We start from the raw sequence: 19517 nt of genomic DNA, 5'->3' as shown, positions 1-19517 counted from the left end.
CTATGAAAAGCCCACAGCAAATATCATTCTCAATGGGGAAGCACTAGGAGCCTTTCCCCTAAGATCAGGAACAAGACAGGGATGTCCACTCTCACCACTGCTGTTCAACATAGTACTGGAAGTCCTAGCCTCAGCAATCAGACAACAAAAAGACATTAAAGGCATTCAAATTGGCAAAGAAGAAGTCAAACTCTCCCTCTTCGCCGATGACATGATACTCTACATAGAAAACCCAAAAGTCTCCACCCCAAGATTGCTAGAACTCATACAGCAATTCGGTAGCGTGGCAGGATACAAAATCAATGCCCAGAAGTCAGTGGCATTTCTATACACTAACAATGAGACTGAAGAAAGAGAAATTAAGGAGTCAATCCCATTTACAATTGCACCCAAAAGCATAAGATACCTAGGAATAAACCTAACCAAAGAGGTAAAGGATCTATACCCTCAAAACTATAGAACACTTCTGAAAGAAATTGAGGAAGACACAAAGAGATGGAAAAATATTCCATGCTCATGGATTGGCAGAATTAATATTGTGAAAATGTCAATGTTACCGAGGGCAATATACACGTTTAATGCAATCCCTATCAAAATACCATGGACTTTCTTCAGAGAGTTAGAACAAATTATTTTAAGATTTGTGTGGAATCAGAAAAGACCCCGAATAGCCAGGGGAATTTTAAAAAAGAAAACCATATCTGGGGGCATCACAATGCCAGATTTCAGGTTGTACTACAAAGCTGTGGTCATCAAGACAGTGTGGTACTGGCACAAAAACAGACACATAGATCAGTGGAACAGAATAGAGAATCCAGAAGTGGACTCTGAACTTTATGGTCAACTAATATTCGATAAAGGAGGAAAGACTATCCATTGGAAGAAAGACAGTTTCTTCAATAAATGGTGCTGGGAAAATTGGACATCCACATGCAGAAGAATGAAACTAGACCACTCTCTTTCACCATACACAAAGATAAACTCAAAATGGATGAAAGATCTAAATGTGAGACAAGATTCCATCAAAATCCTAGAGAAGAACACAGGCAACACCCTTTTTGAACTCGGCCATAGTAACTTCTTGCAAGATACATCCACGAAGGCAAAAGAAACAAAAGCAAAAATGAACTATTGGGACTTCATCAAGATAAGAAGCTTTTGCACAGCAAAGGATACAGTCAACAAAACTCAAAGACAACCTACAGAATGGGAGAAGATATTTGCAAATGACATATCAGATAAAGGGCTAGTTTCCAAGATCTATAAAGAACTTATTAAACTCAACACCAAAGAAACAAACAATCCAATCATGAAATGGGCAAAAGACATGAACAGAAATCTCACAGAGGAAGACATAGACATGGCCAACATGCATATGAGAAAATGTTCTGCATCACTTGCCATCAGGGAAATACAAATCAAAACTACAATGAGATACCACCTCACACCGGTGAGAATGGGGCAAATTAACAAGGCAGGAAACAACAAATGTTGGAGAGGATGCGGAGAAAAGGGAACCCTCTTGCACTGTTGGTGGGAATGTGAACTGGTGCAGCCACTCTGGAAAACTGTGTGGAGGTTCCTCAAAGAGTTAAAAATAGACCTGCCCTACGACCCAGCAATTGCACTGTTGGGGATTTACCCCAAAGATACAAATGCAATGAAACGCCGGGACACCTGCACCCCGATGTTTATAGCAGCAATGGCCACGATAGCCAAACTGTGGAAGGAGCCTCGGTGTCCAATGAAAGATGAATGGATAAAGAAGATGTGGTTTATGTATACAATGGAATATTACTCAGCTATTAGAAATGACAAATACCCACCATTTGTTTCAACGTGGATGGAACTGGAGGGTATTATGCTGAGTGAAGTAAGTCAGTCGGAGAAGGACAAACATTATATGTTCTCATTCATTTGGGGAATATAAATAATAGTGAAAGGGAATATAAGGGAATGGAGAAGAAATGTGTGGGAAATATCAGAAAGGGAGACAGAACGTAAAGACTGCTAACTCTGGGAAACGAACTAGGGGTGGTAGAAGGGGAGGAGGGCGGGGGGTGGGAGTGAATGGGTGACGGGCACTGGGTGTTATTCTGTATGTTAGTAAATTGAACACCAATAAAAAATAAATTAAAAAAAATGTTTTGAAAGAATGATTTTTAGTGACCATCATAAATCCTGTATGACAATTTGTTAATTAAATGTAAATCTACCAATGAGATTATTTAGGGGTGATTTTTTTTATAAATGGTGATTTAGGGCTTAAACTCAAATATTCATTTAAATCTGTATCAAAAATACAGATGTAGTAATCTTGAATGACTCCGTAACTTTGTGAACATTTCACCTATTGCTCCTTGGAGCTTTCATTGGAGACTCTTCATTAAGAGCATTTCAGAAGACTGAATGGATGAGGAAGGATATGGAATAGTGAGATGGAGACACTGGCAACTCTACAAGTCCTGTGGTTCTATAATAGTAAGTAACTCAATGTGACTCCCATGGGAACTTGTTGTTAGCTACTTATGAATTAAGCCATTAAAGCCACCAGTGGTCTATAGTGCTGTACCTCAGTGCGATCTTAGTTTTCTTTCACTGATAACTAGTGAATGTGAGTATCCTTTCATATGATTGATGGCCATTTGAATATCTTCTTTTCTGAGATAGTGTTCAAATCTTTTGCCCCTTTTTCTACTGGGTTGTGTCTCTTACTGATTTGTAGGAATTCCTGTGCTTTGTTGAAAATACACACATTACAGAAAGTTTGTCATTCTGTGACTTGCACTTTTGCCTTCATAACAATGTCTTTTGATTAAAAGAAGTTAATAATTTTAACACAGTTTAATTAATTTTTTTGGTGAGCAACCTTTTTTTGCATCCTATTTAAGAAACTTTGTGTCCTACCACAAAGTTGCTTTTTTAGCATTTAGATCATTCCGGACTGATTTTTAAATGTTTTGTTAGCTAAAATCAAGATTTATTTTACATAGTCATAATTACTGTGACTTTATAATAAGTGTAATAAGTCAGATAATAGAAGTCTTTCAATTTGTTTTTTAAGATAATCTTGGCTGTTCAAATTCCTTTTTATTTATTTACACATTTTAGAATTTGCTTATCAGTTTCTGCCAAGCATGCACACCCATCTTCCAGTCCATGACCATGGTATACCCTCCATTTATGTAGGTCTTTAACTTCTCTGCTTTTCATACTTTTCAGTGAAGTTCTTAAACATCATTTTAAGAATTTTTAAATTTTAATTCAATCAAAAAATTCTAAATTATGGAAACATAATTGATGTACACAGTGTTCTGTTAGTTTTAAGTGTACAACATATTGATTTGACAGTTCTTTTCCTTACTCCATGCTCACCATGATAAGTGTAGTCACGGTCACCATATTATTACAATATCATTGACTATTCCTTATGCTATACTTATCAACCCTGTGACTTATATATTTTATAACTGGAAGTTTGTGCCTCTTAATCCCCTGTATCTATTTGGCCCATCCCTCAACCTGCTTCCCCTCTGGCAACTACCAATTTGTTCTCTGTGCTTATGGGTCTGTTTCTGCTTTGTTTATTTGTTCACACATGTCTTGTTTTTTAGACTTCACATATAAGTAAAGTCATGTGGTATTTGCCTTTCTCTCTCTGACATATTCTAGGTTCACCCATGTTGTTGCAAATCTCATAAAGTACCAAAACATTAAAATATCTGCTATGGAAGCAGATCTTTTCTTGTAAAAAAGATCAGGAAGGAATAGGCCATTTTTTATGGACCCCCTAGATTTTAATTTCTGTACATCTTTTCTCATGGGCTTTCCCAAAAGATGACTAAAGTGTGTGGGAGTTGTCTAAGAGTACTGTAACATTTTGATCTCTTCCCAAGATGGTTCCCATTTCATTACCTGGTTCCCATACCATTTCATTACCTGGTTCCCATATCAGGTAATGAAATTTTCAGTGTCAATATCATCAGGTAGCTCTAAAGTGGAGGAACTTGGGGTTGAACTTAAGTAGTGGGGTCTGTGAAAGTGAGAGAGCCTTCATATGTACACCCTCTATTCTCTTGTCTTTTTCCAAGGTTTATTTCTGTGAAAGTTAAGTTACAGAAGCTAGCCCTCGTGAAAGATCCCTGAATAATGTTTTGGTGAAGATAGGAACCTCCTATCCTATCCCATGAAAGATATGATAGATGGTCTTTTGTGGAACATACCATTTAAAAAGTTACTTAAAAATCGAGTCCAGGAATGCCTGGGCGGCTTAGCAGTTGAGCACCTGCCTTCGGCTCAGGGCATGATCCCAAGATCCCGGAGTCCCACATCGGGCTCCTTGCAGGGAGCCTGCTTCTCCCTCTGCCAGTGTCTCTGCCTCCCTCCCTCCCTCCCTCTCTCTCTCTCTCTCTCTCTCTCTCTCTGTCTCTCATGAATAAAGAAATCTTAAAAAAAAAAATTGAGTCCAGTTACCCTTACCCAGAACACAAATTGATTCATTAACAGGGTGCTGGTACTGAGTGAAGCTGCATGAATATCAAAAGAAAGTGTATAAACCCAGTAGTCAGTGCTACAGACTGAATGTTTGTGTCCTCCCTGAATTTATACATTGAAACTTAATCCCAGGTGTGTTTGCATTTGGAAGTGGATCCTTTGGGAGATGATTAGGACAAGGAGGCAAGCCCTCCTGAATGGGATTAGTACCCTCATAAAAGAGACTCCAGAGAGCTCACTCACCTGTTTTGCCACGTGAGGACATAGCTGGAAGACAGTTGTTTATGAACCAGGAAGCAGGCTCCCAACAGTCAGAATCTTGATCTTGGACCTAGCTTCCAGTATTGTGAAAAATAAATATGTGTTGTTTGTAAGCCACCCAGGCTGGGTTTTTTTTTTTTTTTTTTAATTCAATTAATTAACATAGAGTGTATTAATTAGTTTCAGAGGTAGAATTTAGTGATGAATCAGTGGTCATTATGTCATATGCCCTCCTCCTTAATGTTCATCACCGAGTTACCCCATCTTCCCACCTCTTTCCCCCCAACAGCCATTTGTTTTTTAGAGAGTATGTGCATATGCGTGCGCAGGTGGTTGGGGGGAGGGGCAGAAGGGGAGAGAGAGAATCTTAAGTAGGCTTCACACCCAGAGTGGAGCTGGATGCAAGGCTCAGTCTCAACGACCCTGAGATTATGACCTGAGCCAAAATCAAGAATTAGATGCTTAACAGGCCCTCGGGGCAATGGTATTTTGTTATAGCAACTGGAATGGACTATGATGGTCAGTTTGTATGCTTTAGTCAAATCAAAAGTAAATTTTAGCCAGGTTTTGGGTTTATAAGAGGAAGTGACTAAAAAAAATGGAGAGTTTTAAGTATAGGTCCTTATGGGTAACATAGTTAAAGGTAACCTTAACAACAAAAGAGGAAAGAAGATAGTGAAGAAAATAAAGAGCAGAATACTAGAGACGATAAAGCCTGACAGTTACTAGTCTTGTTCTGTGGATCTTGGTCTAAAGGTCTTTGGTTAAGTTCTCTCCTTCCAAAGACCTGCTTCTAGAAGGAGTGAACATTCTGTTGAGGGATTTATCTAGTTCTAGAAGACTCCTAAGAATCCTCAGCTTGAGGTTTCTGGGTGCCAACAGTCTTCCAGTGATTCAAGGCTGATTTATGCCTACTGAATTGAGAGACATGATTCCAAGGAGTTTCATTGTACTAGTTGTTAACAGTAGATAGTTCTTTTTCTCAGGGCCAAAGACTATTTTTCTCTGTCTTTTCCAAAAGACCATGTCTCTAAGTTTTAAGTTAGATAGGAATTGTTTAGGAGGATGTTGAGGAAAGACTGGGTATATTGCATGAATTCCTGACAAATAGTATTTGGCCATGTCTGCTTATAGTTGTGTAGAATCTAGTATCAGAGATAACGTTTCTAAATGTATAGGCTAGTCTTTATTAATTCATAATTGGAGAGTGGTTGAGCCCCATAACGAATTGATTTCATTGTCATTAAAGCCAGTGGCAGTATCTTGGGCCTTGGAAGTTTGAGAGTCTCTAAGATCTTTGCTAATAGGTAGCAAGTATAGTTTCAGAATTCCCTTTGTTCTTTCTACCTTCTTGAAGATTGGGCAGTAAAGTTTCTGAGCAAGTGGAAGGGCTTTGAAAACTCTAATAATAGCTTCAGCAAGATGGGTACCTCTCATCAGAGAGAGGTTGGAATTTCTGAGGTTGGAAACATATTGAATAAAGTATTTTATTTTATTTTATTTTATTTTATTTTATTTTATTTTATTTTATTTTATTTAAGGTAGAATGAGTGAAAGAGAGCGCTCACACACGAGCAGGGGAGAGAGGGAGAAGTCATTTCTCTGCTGAGCAGGGAGCCTGAGGCTGGGATCATGAGCTGAAGGCAAATGCTTAACTGAGTGAGTCACCCAGGTGCCCTTGAATGAAGTTTTTGCTACTATTTGAGATGTAGATTTCCAACAAGAAATCTATGTCTATCCCAAGAATAAGCAAATGATGACCAGGACATATTCACAACCCTTGTGTGAAAACCATTTGGAGGTATTCAAAGAGACCTTGAGGTTTGACTCTTGTCCATGTTTCACTTTTATTATTTTTAACCAAGGATTATGCTGGTGAGAGGTGAGACATAAAACAACATGCTCAGCAATTTTAGTAAAGTTTTCCCTTTGAGTGAGTTCACTAACCAAGTTTGTCTTTACCAGAGTGTATAATTTTATGTAAAATATTTCTGTTTCTCTTGAGAACCTTTGATGCCATAAAGAAACTTTCTTGAGAGCACCAGAAGCTAACGTGGGTAATCACCCAGATTTCTCCCCCAAACCCTTCCTTTTCAAACTCTGAAGGTAATTGCTGGCATTGTAATGTAGCCTCTTTGAGCCTATTAAAAGACTTGAATTTTTCCTATCACGAGGGCTAAGATCTTAGTAAGGGATACCTATTGCCATAATGATCAGCCAGGCCGTTTTCTTTGATCTTTATGTTATCTCTCTCTCTCACTCTCTCTCTCTCTTTTTTAATGGGCTTCTATCTTTATAGTCATTATCTCTTTTAGGAAGTATTAATTCTGAAGTCAAGAACCCTCATTGTTTCCAAAGCATTTCAAAATTATGGACTATCCCAAAAGTGATCCACTCTGAACCTATGTGTATTAACCCTTTTAACTCCAGCTAACCAGTTCACTAACTGGCAAACTGGTGACTTCATGGTGAGTTCTGTCATCTGGGAGTGTCTTGTCTCTAGCAAAGGAGTCACATTTTAGGGGAGAATTGAGATCTGTTTCAGCATACTGTTTTTAATATCATTTAACAGTATAAAAATTATTCTTAGCTCATAGGCCATCCTGTGGGTGGAATTTGGCCCATGGGCCATATTTTGCTGACCCCTTAAGTATTACAATGAATAGAAATATGTGAGGGATAAAGTAATTGGATTTTATGTGAGCTAAGCCTCCTTGCTGAGACATGTTCTATCTTTGCAGTGAGCAACAAAGATTGTACAGTATGAAGGACCTTGGGGTTGGAAGAATATCCTTAAATGAAGTGAGCAGAAGTCTTTAACTACTGTGCCTATTTTTAGATAAACTGGGTAGTCTTTTGCCACTGGGTCAAGAGAAATTTCAGTAACCTCTTGATTTCTGATGATTCTCATGAAGTTAAGTCAGAACACCAATGGCTTGTTCAGATCTCTCATGGATGAATAGGTAGAAAAATTCATTATAATTAACTCAGTAGGAAGTGACTGAGGTGCTCATTTTATATTGTAAAAGATCTGTTCATGTTTAGGTTTACATGGAAGAGATTTGGTTATTGAGGTCTTGGCTAAATTATTTAATAATCACACCATTTTGGAAAAGTTGGGATTCATTGCCTGCATTGGTCAGTGAGATCTAGGAATCCTTCTAATTGTCTCTTAGTTATTTGTGTTGGAAAGATTCGAACAATTTGTAATCTGTCAAGAGTAAGGGATATCTCCTTAGGATAAATCATGTGCTAGTTAGTATACTTGAATAAAGTTATAACTTCTCTTTGGAAATCTTATGTCTTTTCTGAGCTAAAACCAAAAGATACAACAGCCTTTGGCCTTACCATATCTTTCAAACACAACAAAAGATCATTCACATATTAGACTACAGTAGAAACCCAGGGAAATTTAAGATTCTTGAGGTACAGATTGAGGACTTGTTGAAAAATTGGGGGTACCCCAGGAAACCTCTAGGACCTAACTGTCCAAGATATATTATTGATTTTCCCGAGACAAACAAGTATGGACTATTTTGATCTAAAGAAACACCATGCACTGAGTGGAGCACTTGACAGGATAAGCACTGGGTGTTATGCTATATGTTGGCAAATTGAACTCCAATAAAAGGAAAAGGAAAGAAAAGAAAGACCACAGAAAGACACAGATACGTAGGTGTGAAATATGTACCCTCAGGCAGCAGTGAAGATAAAATATTATTTTGATATGGCTCTGTATGAAATTGAGATGAGGGGCACCTGGGTGGCTCAGTTGATTAAATGTCTGCCTTTAGCTCAGGTCATGATCCCAGAGTCCTGGGATTGAGCCTTGCATTGATCTCTCTGCTCAGCAGAGAGCCTTCTTCTCCCTCTCTGTTTGCCACTCCCCCTGCTTGTGCTATTTATTTGACACAGACAAATCAAGTAAATAAATAAAAATAAAAAGCAAATCTTGAAAAGATGAGAGGGAAGATGTATATTCTATTTATGGGCCTTAAATCCTGAATAGATCTACATTCTTTTCTATTACTCTTTTTTTTTTTTTTTTTTAAATAATGAGGACAGGAATATAATGTAAGTACGATGAGTCCTTTCTATGTAAAGTTTTCAGATATGTTTTTTAGTCCTTTCTGTAGCTGCTGCTTTTTGAGAGCATGTCCAAATGTGAGTAGGTATTTGGATGGGTCAGTGGAGGCTTGATGGCTTCAGCCCCAATAAATCTGCCAATGTCAGTAAACTTTTTGCTTTTCCACAAAAAAGGCATACTTCCTGGAGATGTTGAGCTTGGGTTTGATTTAAATAAAGGGACACTAGTAAATCAATGTCCCAATTAGCTGTGACCTGATTATTGAATAGGAAGACCTCAAGATTTCAAGGAAAGGGCCATTAGGAGAACACTTAATATGGTAAGTGTTTTGTGCAGTAGGTCTTTCCCTATTAAATTATCTGGAGTGATATCACAAAAGGAGGAAAAAATGTTCCTTTGTTAAAAGCCTGCTAGTAGACTGAGGGTAGTACTTAAGAATGTTTGAGGTTTATTATAGATGCCATCACTGAAGTAGTTTGTCAACTCCAAGGGAGAGGTTCTGTAATAGTGGTAGGGTTTAAGGTTGGTATAGGATCAGTATTAACACAGATCTTATAGGGTTTCCCTTCAATATTATAGAACTTTGTCCTTCTGAGTTTAAGGATAAAGTAGGATATTCTCCATCATATCACCTTCCTTGATCACCTATTTCATTTTTTTTTTAAGATTTATTTATTTATTTATTCATGATAGACATAGAGAGGCAGAAGACACAGGCAGAGGGAGAAGCAGGCCCCATGCAGGGAGCCCAACGCGAGACTCGATCCTGAGACTCCAGGACTGCGCCCTGGGCCAAAGGCAGGCGCCAAACCGCTGAGCCACCCAGGGATCCCCCACCTAGTTTATTTTTTTCCTTCACTTTGTTAGCAATGGTAGAACTATTGTTTTTCCATTGTCTTTCCTGTTTATAGTATCTGCAAGTGTCTGTATCAAAAGATTTACTTTATTAATTCAGAAGTTCCACATCCTGGCTACTCCTTTTTAATGGTTATCCTAGAGATTAAAACATGCATTTTTTACTCTATCAGTGTGTAATTCTGGTGCATTTACCCTTTCCCAAACATTGAAAGAATATTAAAATGTTTCAAATCCACTTACTCCTCTTATCCCTGACTTATTATGACTGTATTGTTGTATCTTTTAATGCTATATGTTTAATACCCTACAAGATATTATCATTGTTGTTTATAGTTAATATTCATTTAGAATTACTACCACTGTTACCATTTCTTATTCCTTTCTGCATTATACTTCCTTTTTGGGTCATTTTTGTTCTACCTGAAGAATACCTTTTTTACTTATGGCTCTGTGATTCATAATGTTTCTTGAATCTGTAATTTGCTGTCATTAGTTTTAGAAAATTCTTAGCCATTGTCTCTTTAAATATTATTTGTGACCGCCTCCTCTCTTTTTTCTCTCTCCTTCCTCATGGGATCCAGTTACATGTATGTTAGCCCTTCTCATCTGTATTATCTATGTTTCTTATCCTGTCCTTCATGATTTTCATCATTTTATCATTCCAGTCTTTATTTTGAATATTTTCCTATGATATCTCTTCCAGTTCATTAATAATCCTTCCTGTTGTACTTCTGTGTTTTTAAACCCATTCATTGTGTTATTAAATACAGTTTTGTTTTGTTTTTTAATAATTTATTTTCTCCTCAAAAATCTGTTGTGTCCTATTCCTGGGCTTTTGAGACTTTCAGAATTCTGAGTCTTTTTCTGAGTCTTTTTTAATTTTTTTTTTAAGATTTTATTCATTTGAGAGAGAGTGCACATGCAGGACTGGCAGGAGGGGCAGAGGGAAAGGGAGAAGCAGACTCCCCACTGAGTGGGGAGAGAAGTGCGAGGCTTGATCTCAGGACCCTGAGATCCTGACCTGAGCTGAAGTCAGAAACAACCAACTGAGCTACCCAGGTGCCCTTTAGTTTCTTGTTACCTTAAGCATTCTGTGCGTAGTTAAAAATGGCAGAGACTATCTGGAGCCCTTACAAGTCTATTTCTATTGCTTGTGGTTTTTGCTAATTGTCTTGTCTCCTCAGTTTCCTGGTTTTTGTTTTTGTTTTTGTTTTGTTTTTTTAGGTTTAGACCTTGTATTTGAAATCTTTCTTTAGAAATAACTTATACCTAGGAGATGGTATCTTCCAACAACACTTCCAGGAGTGCCTAAAGGAGCTAGCAGTCTACAACTATATTGATCTGTTTTCAAGCTTTGATATTTGAAGCAGTCCCCATGAGAGTCGGTATACTTCTTGTTCATATCATTCTTAGATTACTGTTCTTTATGGTATTGCCCAAAGTGTATGGGCATTTCCTTGCAACCTTTCCTTCTTTCTTCTTGGCTTCAGTGGTCCTTAGACTAACTATAAGCTTTATCTCCTTAGCCCTGTAAGGTTATCCAAAACCTCATTCGGCTCCCCAGTAGCCTCACTGTAGGACTGAACATATCTCTTCAACTATCATTAAATCCTGAGTTACCTTATTAATTGTTTATTTTTTATACCATATGTTATAGTTTTTTTAGAGTCATATGCCAGTTATATTCTCCATTTTTTGTTTGTTTGAATAATTGGAATCCTTTTTTCTTTTCAAATGAAATGTTTTATAGAAAAGTAAAAGGCAATAAAAAGAGGATCTGTTTAGGTTGAGGCAGGGCTAATGCCTTGATTCTTCCATATTTTTCTCCCTTTACCCCTTACTGCTCCTGAGTCATCTCATTAAAATTTTAAGTCTGTATGCAAGTTTGAAAAACTTACCTTGCAAGAGAATTTCACATCAATTTTAAATATATTTGAGTCATAGAAAGACATATAATAAAAAAAACATAATGAATACTTTTATCTTCTAATTAAGGAATAAAACATTATAAAATTAAAGCTTCTTGTGTACCTTTTGTGGGAGAATAATGGTCCCCCCAAAGATATCCATATCTTAACCCCTGGAACCTTTGGATATGTTAAATTATGTGGCAAAGGGATATTAAAGTTGCAGATGGAATTAAAGTTTCTAATCAGCTGACCTTAAAATAGGAAGATTATTCTGGCTAATTTGAGTGGGCCTAGGTTAATCACAGTAGTACTAAAAGTGGAAGAGGGAAGTCCCAGTGTTAGAGAAAGAGATGTGACAACAGAAGCATGGTCAGAGTAATGTGACATGAGAAGGATTTCACCTGTTACTTCTTGTTTTGAAGATGGAGGAAGAGGTCCGAGAGCAAAGAAACGTGGTTGCCTCTATAAACTGGAAAAGGCAGGGAAACTCATTCTCCCTTAGGGCCTCTAGAAAAATATTGTCCTGTTGGCACTTTGATTTTAGCTACCAAGACCCATGTTGGCTTTCAATCTACAGATGTGTACCATAAAAAATTTGTGTTGTTTTAAGCCATGTTTATGGTAATTTGTTACAGCAGAAGTAAGAAACTAATATACGCTCTCTGATCAGATTTACATCTCTCACCCTAGAAGTAACCAACACATTGGTGTTACAATTCCTGTTGAATGCCTTTATACGGCTATTACCACATGTATTTTTTTTTTTTAAGATTTTATTTATTTATTCATGAGAGAGACAGAGAGAGAGCGAGAGAGCGAGACAGAGGTAGAGACACAGGCAGAGGGAGAAGCAGGCTCCATGCAGGGAGCCTGACCCGGGCCTGGATCCGGGGTCTCCAGGATCAGGCCCTGGGCTGAAGGCGGCGCTAAACCGCTGAGCCACCCGGGCTGCCCCACATGTATGTTTTTTAAGTACAGTATGTATGTTAAGTAATGTGCATATGTTTAAACTTGATATAAATGGTATTGAATGGGATTTTTCATTCTTTGCCTTTTGGTAAACATTGTTTTTGAGATACAATATGTTGAAACAAATAGTTATAACTTATTTATTTTATTGCTGTAAAATGCCATTGTAACTTGTGAAAATTATATATGCTCTTAATATACATTTGGATTGTTTGATAAACATTTTTTTAAGGGAACTAACATTTTAAAATTAGAAGATTTCACATTAAAATCTATTGCTGGAGGGTGCCTGGTGCCATAGTCAGGCCATGGCTTTTTTCTTTTTTTAAGATTTTATTTATTTATTCATGAGACACACACACAGAGAGAGGCAGAGACATAGGCAGAGGAAGAAGCAGGCTCCATGCAGGAAGCCCAATGTGGGACTTGATCCCAGGACTCCAGGATCATGTCCTGAGCCAAAGGCAGATGCTCAACCGCTGAGCCTCCAAGGCGTCCCAAGGCCTTGGCTTTTGATTTCAGCTTAGGTCATGATCTCAGGGCCCTGGGATCAAGCCCCACATCGAGCTACACAGTCTTTGCAGAGTCTGCTTGAGAATTTCTCTCCCTCTGCCCCTATCCCATTTTACTTGCTCTCTTTCTGTCTCTCTAACATAAATAAATCTTTTTAAAAAAATCTATTTTTGGCTCACCTTTAAAAAATTAGAATATTCATGAACAATGTTTTGAAGTTGTGCTATCCAGTATGATAGCTACTAGCCACTTGTGGCTGTTTAAATTTAAATTTGTTAAATAAAATTTAAAGTTCAGTATCTGTCATACCACTTTTATTTCAAATGCTCAGTTCTCATACAAGGCTGATAGCTACTACCTTGGACAGAGCATAGAATATTTCTGTCTCACAGAATGCTCTATTGGGCCCTGCGTGGCTAGTGGAGTCATAGATCCCAAAGCTCCGATACCACATGTACATTTTTGGCCCGCTCTCTGATGGAAGGTCCTTGCTCAGGAAGGTTTGAATTGCAGTCAGTTGTGTGACTTTGGTCATACCAGACCTTTTGGTATATCAGTTTTCTCATCTGTAAAATGGAGCTAATTCGCTGTCCCTGGCATTACATGTATTAATATATAAGAAATGCTTAGAAGAGTACCTAGTACATTAAATGTATTTAAGTACAGGTTGTCTTTATTATTGTGTAAATTACCTGTCTGATCTCTCTGTATACTTGAGTGTGCTGCCTTGCCTTTAGTAGCAAGTTCAGTATTAATGAAACTTTCTAGATACTGAATCCCCTTACAGTTACCACCCTATCTTTCACCTTTCTCATAGGCATTTTTTTTTTCCTTAAACAGCAAGGGGAAGGAGAGAGAGAGAGAGTCTCTTAAGCCAGTCTTCAAGCCCAGCACATAACCCATTGTGGGGCTCGAAGTCACACCCTGAGATCATGACCTGAGCCAAAATCAAGAGTCAGATGCTTAATTGACTGAGCTTATAGGCATATTTCTTAAGAGTTATTTGTTCATATTACCATTAATTCCTCACTCTCCATTTACTCTTCAGTGCACTCCAGTCTGGCTTTTGCCCCCGCCATTCCATTTAAGTCCACTTGGCTAACATCCCCAATCTGTATGTGGCTAAACCCAGTGGACACTTATGGAGCCAGTATCACACAGTGGTCACGAATTCAGGTTCTGGATTCTCCCTAGTTTGCTAGATACATGGCCCTGAAAAGTTACGTGCTTTCTCTAGGCCTTAATTTGTTCACCTTTAAAAAGGGGATAAAGCAGCTTTCTCATAGGGTGTTGTGAAAAATGAATGAACCTTTGCGGTGCTTAAAATAGTTCTGGGAATATTGTAGTTATTTAATGAATACCTCCTACCATTATCATCATCATTCTTGATTTTAACACATTTTCTTTTTCTTCTGTAAGCTCTTAATTTATTATACTTTTATTTTATATGTATGGCTTCTCTTTTTCATTCATCTGTGGGAATTTCTTCTTTTCTCCAATGTAAAAGTGAGAGTTCCCCATAACTAGATCCTTCAAAGCCTGTATTTCAGGCCTTTTTTTTTTTTAACTCTTATATTCTTTTTCCAGGTAATATCATCAACTTGTAGGTATCAGATGCCTTTGAAATATTGAGGACTGTGTGATTTACATCTCCAGGCCAGACATCTGTTCTGAGCTCAAGACCCATTTATACTCTCATCTACTCACTTTCATTTTGATGTACGACAAGTTTCTCAAACTGAACATACTCAAATTTGATTTGTTTCTCTGTATTCTCCTTTACAATTGGCAGTTTATCCACCGAAATTACTATGTCAGTAATTTGGAAATTAATTGTGGATATCTTTCTCTTTCAGCCTCTAGTCAGTCACGAAGACCTGTCAATCCTTATCTTCAAAATATAATTCCAGTCTGTCCACCTCTTACTATCCAGTCAGTTGCATCTTCTCTGCTGTTAATCTAGACCAAGCCACTATTATCTCTTGGCTAGAAAATAGCCATAGAAGTTTTTTTTTAATTGTGGTAAAATATACATAACATAAAATTTAAGTATACTCCACTGTACAGCATTTTCACATGTACCATTCAGTAGTATTAAGTAGATTCACTTGTGCTACCATCACCACCATTCATCCGCAGAACTCTTTTCATTCTGCAAAACTAAAACTCTGTACCTATTAAATAGCAATTCCACATCCCCCTCCTGCCAGCCTTTGGCAACACCATTTTACTTTCTATCTCTATGAATTGGATTGTTCCAGTTACCTAATAGAAGTGGAATCACAGTAATTGTGAGCTATATGTAGGTTTTCACCTTAATTTTTGGTAGAATACCTGTTAAATATCCTCTTTATTCTTTATTGTTTCTTTCTATTCTCCTTATCCTTTCTCTGCATTCTTTTTCTCTACCCCTTCTTCTCTTTGCCCTTTCTTTTAGTCCACAAATAAATTTTTTTTTTTTTTTAAGATTTTATTCATGAGAGAGCGAGAGAGAAAGGCAGGGACAGATAGGGAGAAGTAGGTTCCATGCAAGGACCCCAACTGGGACTTGATCCCGGGCCTCCAGGATCACGCCCTGGGCCGAAGGCAGGTGCCAAACTGCTGAGCCACCCAGGGATCCCCCCACAAATACATTTTGAAAATATGGATTAAATTCTCCATTCAAAAAACATAAAATGACTAATGTAAGAAAAATAGACCCAGATGTATTTTGCCTACAAGAGACTCACTTCAAGGATATTCATAGACTCAAAGTGAACTGAGGGAAACAAATATTCCATGCAAGAGGAAACGAAAAGAGAGCGGAGGTAGCCATACTTAATGTCAGACAAAATAGACTTTAACTCATAAGCTATAACATGAGGTAAAGAAGGCCATTGTATAATGATGAGAGAATTATGTCTTTAGAGAGTCATAACAATTGTAAATATATATGACCCCACTGGAGCACCCAAATGTATTAAGCATATGCTAACAGATGTGATGGGAGAAATGGACAACAATATAGTAGGGAACTTCAGTATTTCACTTTGAACAGTGAATACATCACCCAGGCAGAAATCAATTAGGAAACATTGGATTTGAATCAATGTTTTATATATAATGTATGTAACATATATGTGTATTATATAAGTATATGTATATCTATATGACAATGTTATATATATAGCATTCCACCTAACAACAGAATATACATTCTTCTCAAGCCCATGTAGATCATTCTCCAGGATAGATCATATGTTAAGTCGCAAAACACGTCTTAGCAAATTTAAGAAGATTGAAATCATACCCAGTATCATTCCAGATCACAATGGAATGAAATTAGAAATCAACAACAAGTAGAAACCTGGAAAATCCAAAGTTATATGGAAATTAAACAACATACTCCTGAGCAACCAATGAAACAAAGAAGATCTCAAAAGGGAAATAAAGAAATATGTTGAAACAAACAAAAATGGAAGTAGCATACCAAAACTTTGGGATGCAGCAAAAGCAGTTCTGTGAGGGAAGTTTTATATTGATAAATGCCTACATTAAGAAACCAGAAAGATCTGGAATAACCTTCCTTTGTAACTCAAGGAACTAGAAAAAGAACAAACTACACCCAAAGTTAACAGAAAGGAGAAAATACCAAAGATTGGTGCAGAAGTAATGACATGGAGACCAAAAAGTAATAGAAAATATCAATGAAACTAAGAGTTTTTTTTTGAAAACTAAACAAAAAGATAGACAAACATTTAACTAGACTAACTAAAAAAAAAAGATTCAAATAACAAATAAAACAGGAGACATTACAAGTGATATCAACGAAATACAGAGGTTCATAAGAGATTACTATGAATGATTATATGCTAACAAATTAGATAGCCTAGAAGAAAAGGATAAATTCCTAGAAACATACAGTTTATCAAGACTTAATTCTGGAAGAAATAGAGAATCTGTTCATAGTAACAAAGGAGATTGAATCAGTAACCAAAACCTCTCAACAAAGAAAAGCTTAGTACAAATAGTTTTCCTATTTAAAGTAAACCTTTAAAAAAGAATTAACACCAATCCTTCTCAAACTTTTCCCAAAATTTGAGGAGGAGGGAACACTCTTAAACTCATTTTGTGAGGCCAGCTTTACCCTGAAATCAAGCAAGATGAGGACACGACAAGAAAAGAAAACGGGCCAATATCTTTCCTGAATAAGGATCCAAAAATTCTGGACAAAATATTAGCCAACTGATTTCAGCATCACTATTAAAAGGATCACATGCTATATTCAAGTAAGATTTATTCCTGGGATATAAGGATCTTGTAATATACACAAATCAATAATTGTGATACATCATGTTAACGGAATGAAAGATTAAAATAGATTAAAGAAATAATCATATGATCATCTCAATAGATAGAGAAAAAGCATTTGCCAATTGCAACCTCCTTTCCTGATTAAAAATTGTTGACAAAGCAGATATAGAGGAAATATGCCTCAGAATAATAAAGGCCATATAAAACAAGACCACAGCTAACATCATACTCAGTAGTGAAAAGCAAAACACTTTTCCTTTAAGATCAGGGTGCCTGCTCTTACCATTCCTGTTCAACATACTATCAGAAGTCCTAGCCAGAGCAATTAGGCAAGAAAAGATAAAAAGGCATTCAGTTCAGAAAGGAATGAGTAAACTTGTTTCCGTTTGCAGATGACATGATCCTACATATAGAATATTTAGAGACTCCACCAAGAAACTGTTAGAATTGTAGGATACAAATCAACATACAGAAGTCAATTGCAGTTTTAAAAATATTTATTCATTTTATAGCACGGGAGCAGTAGGGGCTTGATCTCAGGACCTGAGCTGAAACCAAGAATCGAGGCTTAACCAACTGTGCCACTCAGGTGCCCCAAGAAATAATTTGCATTTCTATGTACTAACAACAAAGCATCTAGAAAGAAATTAACGAAACAGTCTCATTTAAAATAGCACCAAAAACAATAAAATACTTAGTAAAGTTAATGTGAAGATTTGTACTATGAAAACGATAAAACTTCAATGAAAGAAATGAAAGAAGACACAAATAAATGGAAAGATATCCCATATTGGGTAAATGGAAGAATAAATATTAAGATGTCCATACTACCCAAGCAATCTATAGATTCATTGCAATCCCTGTCAAAATTCCAGTAGCATTTTTCATGGAAATAGAAAACAATCCTGAAATTTGTATGGAACCACAAAAGACCCCAAAGAGGGGTCAAGAGCTGGTTAAATATCTGCTCCTGTAATTCAGAAGGGGAATGATATGGACAAGGGGTGGCAGTAAAGCTGGAGAGCAGGGCTAATAACTGGGTAGGTGAAATGAAGAGAAAAAAATAGAATAATTTCCTAATTGGACAAATGGTGAACCACAGAGTTTGGTGAGTTGTGAAGGTCTAAGGATCAGGACTGAGGGTGATGGTGGGGATAGGACAGTGGTTTAGAATTTCCAAGCATAGAAGCAGATCCTCTGGATTCTTGCATCTTTTCACTTCACCTGCTTTCTTCCGTAGTCCAGCATTTACAGGAGAGGGGAAAGATCTCAGAGCTTTCAAGGTGTACATTTTCTGATTGGTTTTATGTATCTATCACCTTAACCTCTTATTCACCAGATATTTATTTATTTATTTTTTCCTTATCTCACATTTCATTTTGGAGATAAATCTGAGGTAATTTTATCTTAGACTTTCTACATATAACTGTCAGTATAGATCTCTTCTGAGAAATAAAACGCAGAAATACAAGCCAAAGAACATTTCCAAGTTTCTGTAAACATTGTCAATTTAAATACTTTTGCTTATAATTCATCTTAATATTATTTTTTTTTAAAGATTTATTTATTTATTTATGATAGTAACACTGAGAGAGAGAGAGAGAGAGAGAGGCAGAGACACAGGAGGAGGAAGAAGCAGGCTCCATGCCAGGAGCCTGATGTGGGACTCGATCCTGGGACTCCAGGATCGCGCCCTGGGCCAAAGGCAGGCGCTAAACTGCTGAGCCACCCAGGGATCCCCTTTTAATTCATGTTAAAGAAAGAAATCAAACGTTAGAATCCAAGTTAACTCTAAAGCTATGGCTACTATGTTTTGGAAAATTGGGTTACTAGGATGAAATAGCTTATGTGTTTATAGCTCCTTATAAGTCTGTTTCATATCTAGATCACTGCTTCAGACTCAGAATAGATTTATAATTATAAAATTGGCCTTCATGCAGGTATTCTCATTCTTTGATGTCAGATTTATAAAGTATATGTTATATTTTCATCTTAGGACTTTATACTAGTACGAATGAAGACAGAAGTTATCCATAGAGTCACCAAGCTAAGTCTTGCAAGTGCAGTGATGTGTATGTAGTATGAGAAAATTCGTCATTGCATTAGTGCCCACTATATCTGGTTTGCAGTCA

General features: G+C 37.0%; 1 protein-coding gene and 1 long non-coding RNA gene across 10 annotated transcripts in view; one reads left to right on the top strand and one right to left on the bottom strand.

The window, feature by feature from the left end:
- The window catches only part of LOC140615797 (uncharacterized), a 35550-nt gene extending 26092 nt beyond the window's left edge, over nucleotides 1–9458 (bottom strand). For 2 of the 4 annotated variants that reach the window (XR_012016279.1, XR_012016278.1), the window contains exons 1-2: nucleotides 5482–5527; nucleotides 4738–4829 (exon numbers count right to left, since the gene is read on the bottom strand). This is a non-coding gene — a long non-coding RNA (uncharacterized lncRNA). Of the gene's footprint in view, nucleotides 1–4737; nucleotides 4830–5475 lie in introns of all 4 variants that reach the window. The other 2 variants (XR_012016281.1, XR_012016280.1) reach the window with 2 other exon arrangements.
- CDK8 (cyclin dependent kinase 8) overlaps nucleotides 1–19517 on the top strand; it is a 136507-nt gene that overhangs the window by 29939 nt on the left and 87051 nt on the right. The gene's annotated exons all lie outside the window — the stretch shown is intronic.

The sequence above is a fragment of the Canis lupus genome, chromosome 24, assembly GCF_048164855.1.
Source record: "Canis lupus baileyi chromosome 24, mCanLup2.hap1, whole genome shotgun sequence".
NCBI lineage: Eukaryota > Metazoa > Chordata > Mammalia > Carnivora > Canidae > Canis > Canis lupus.
This window is presented reverse-complemented; position numbering and strand designations above follow the sequence as displayed.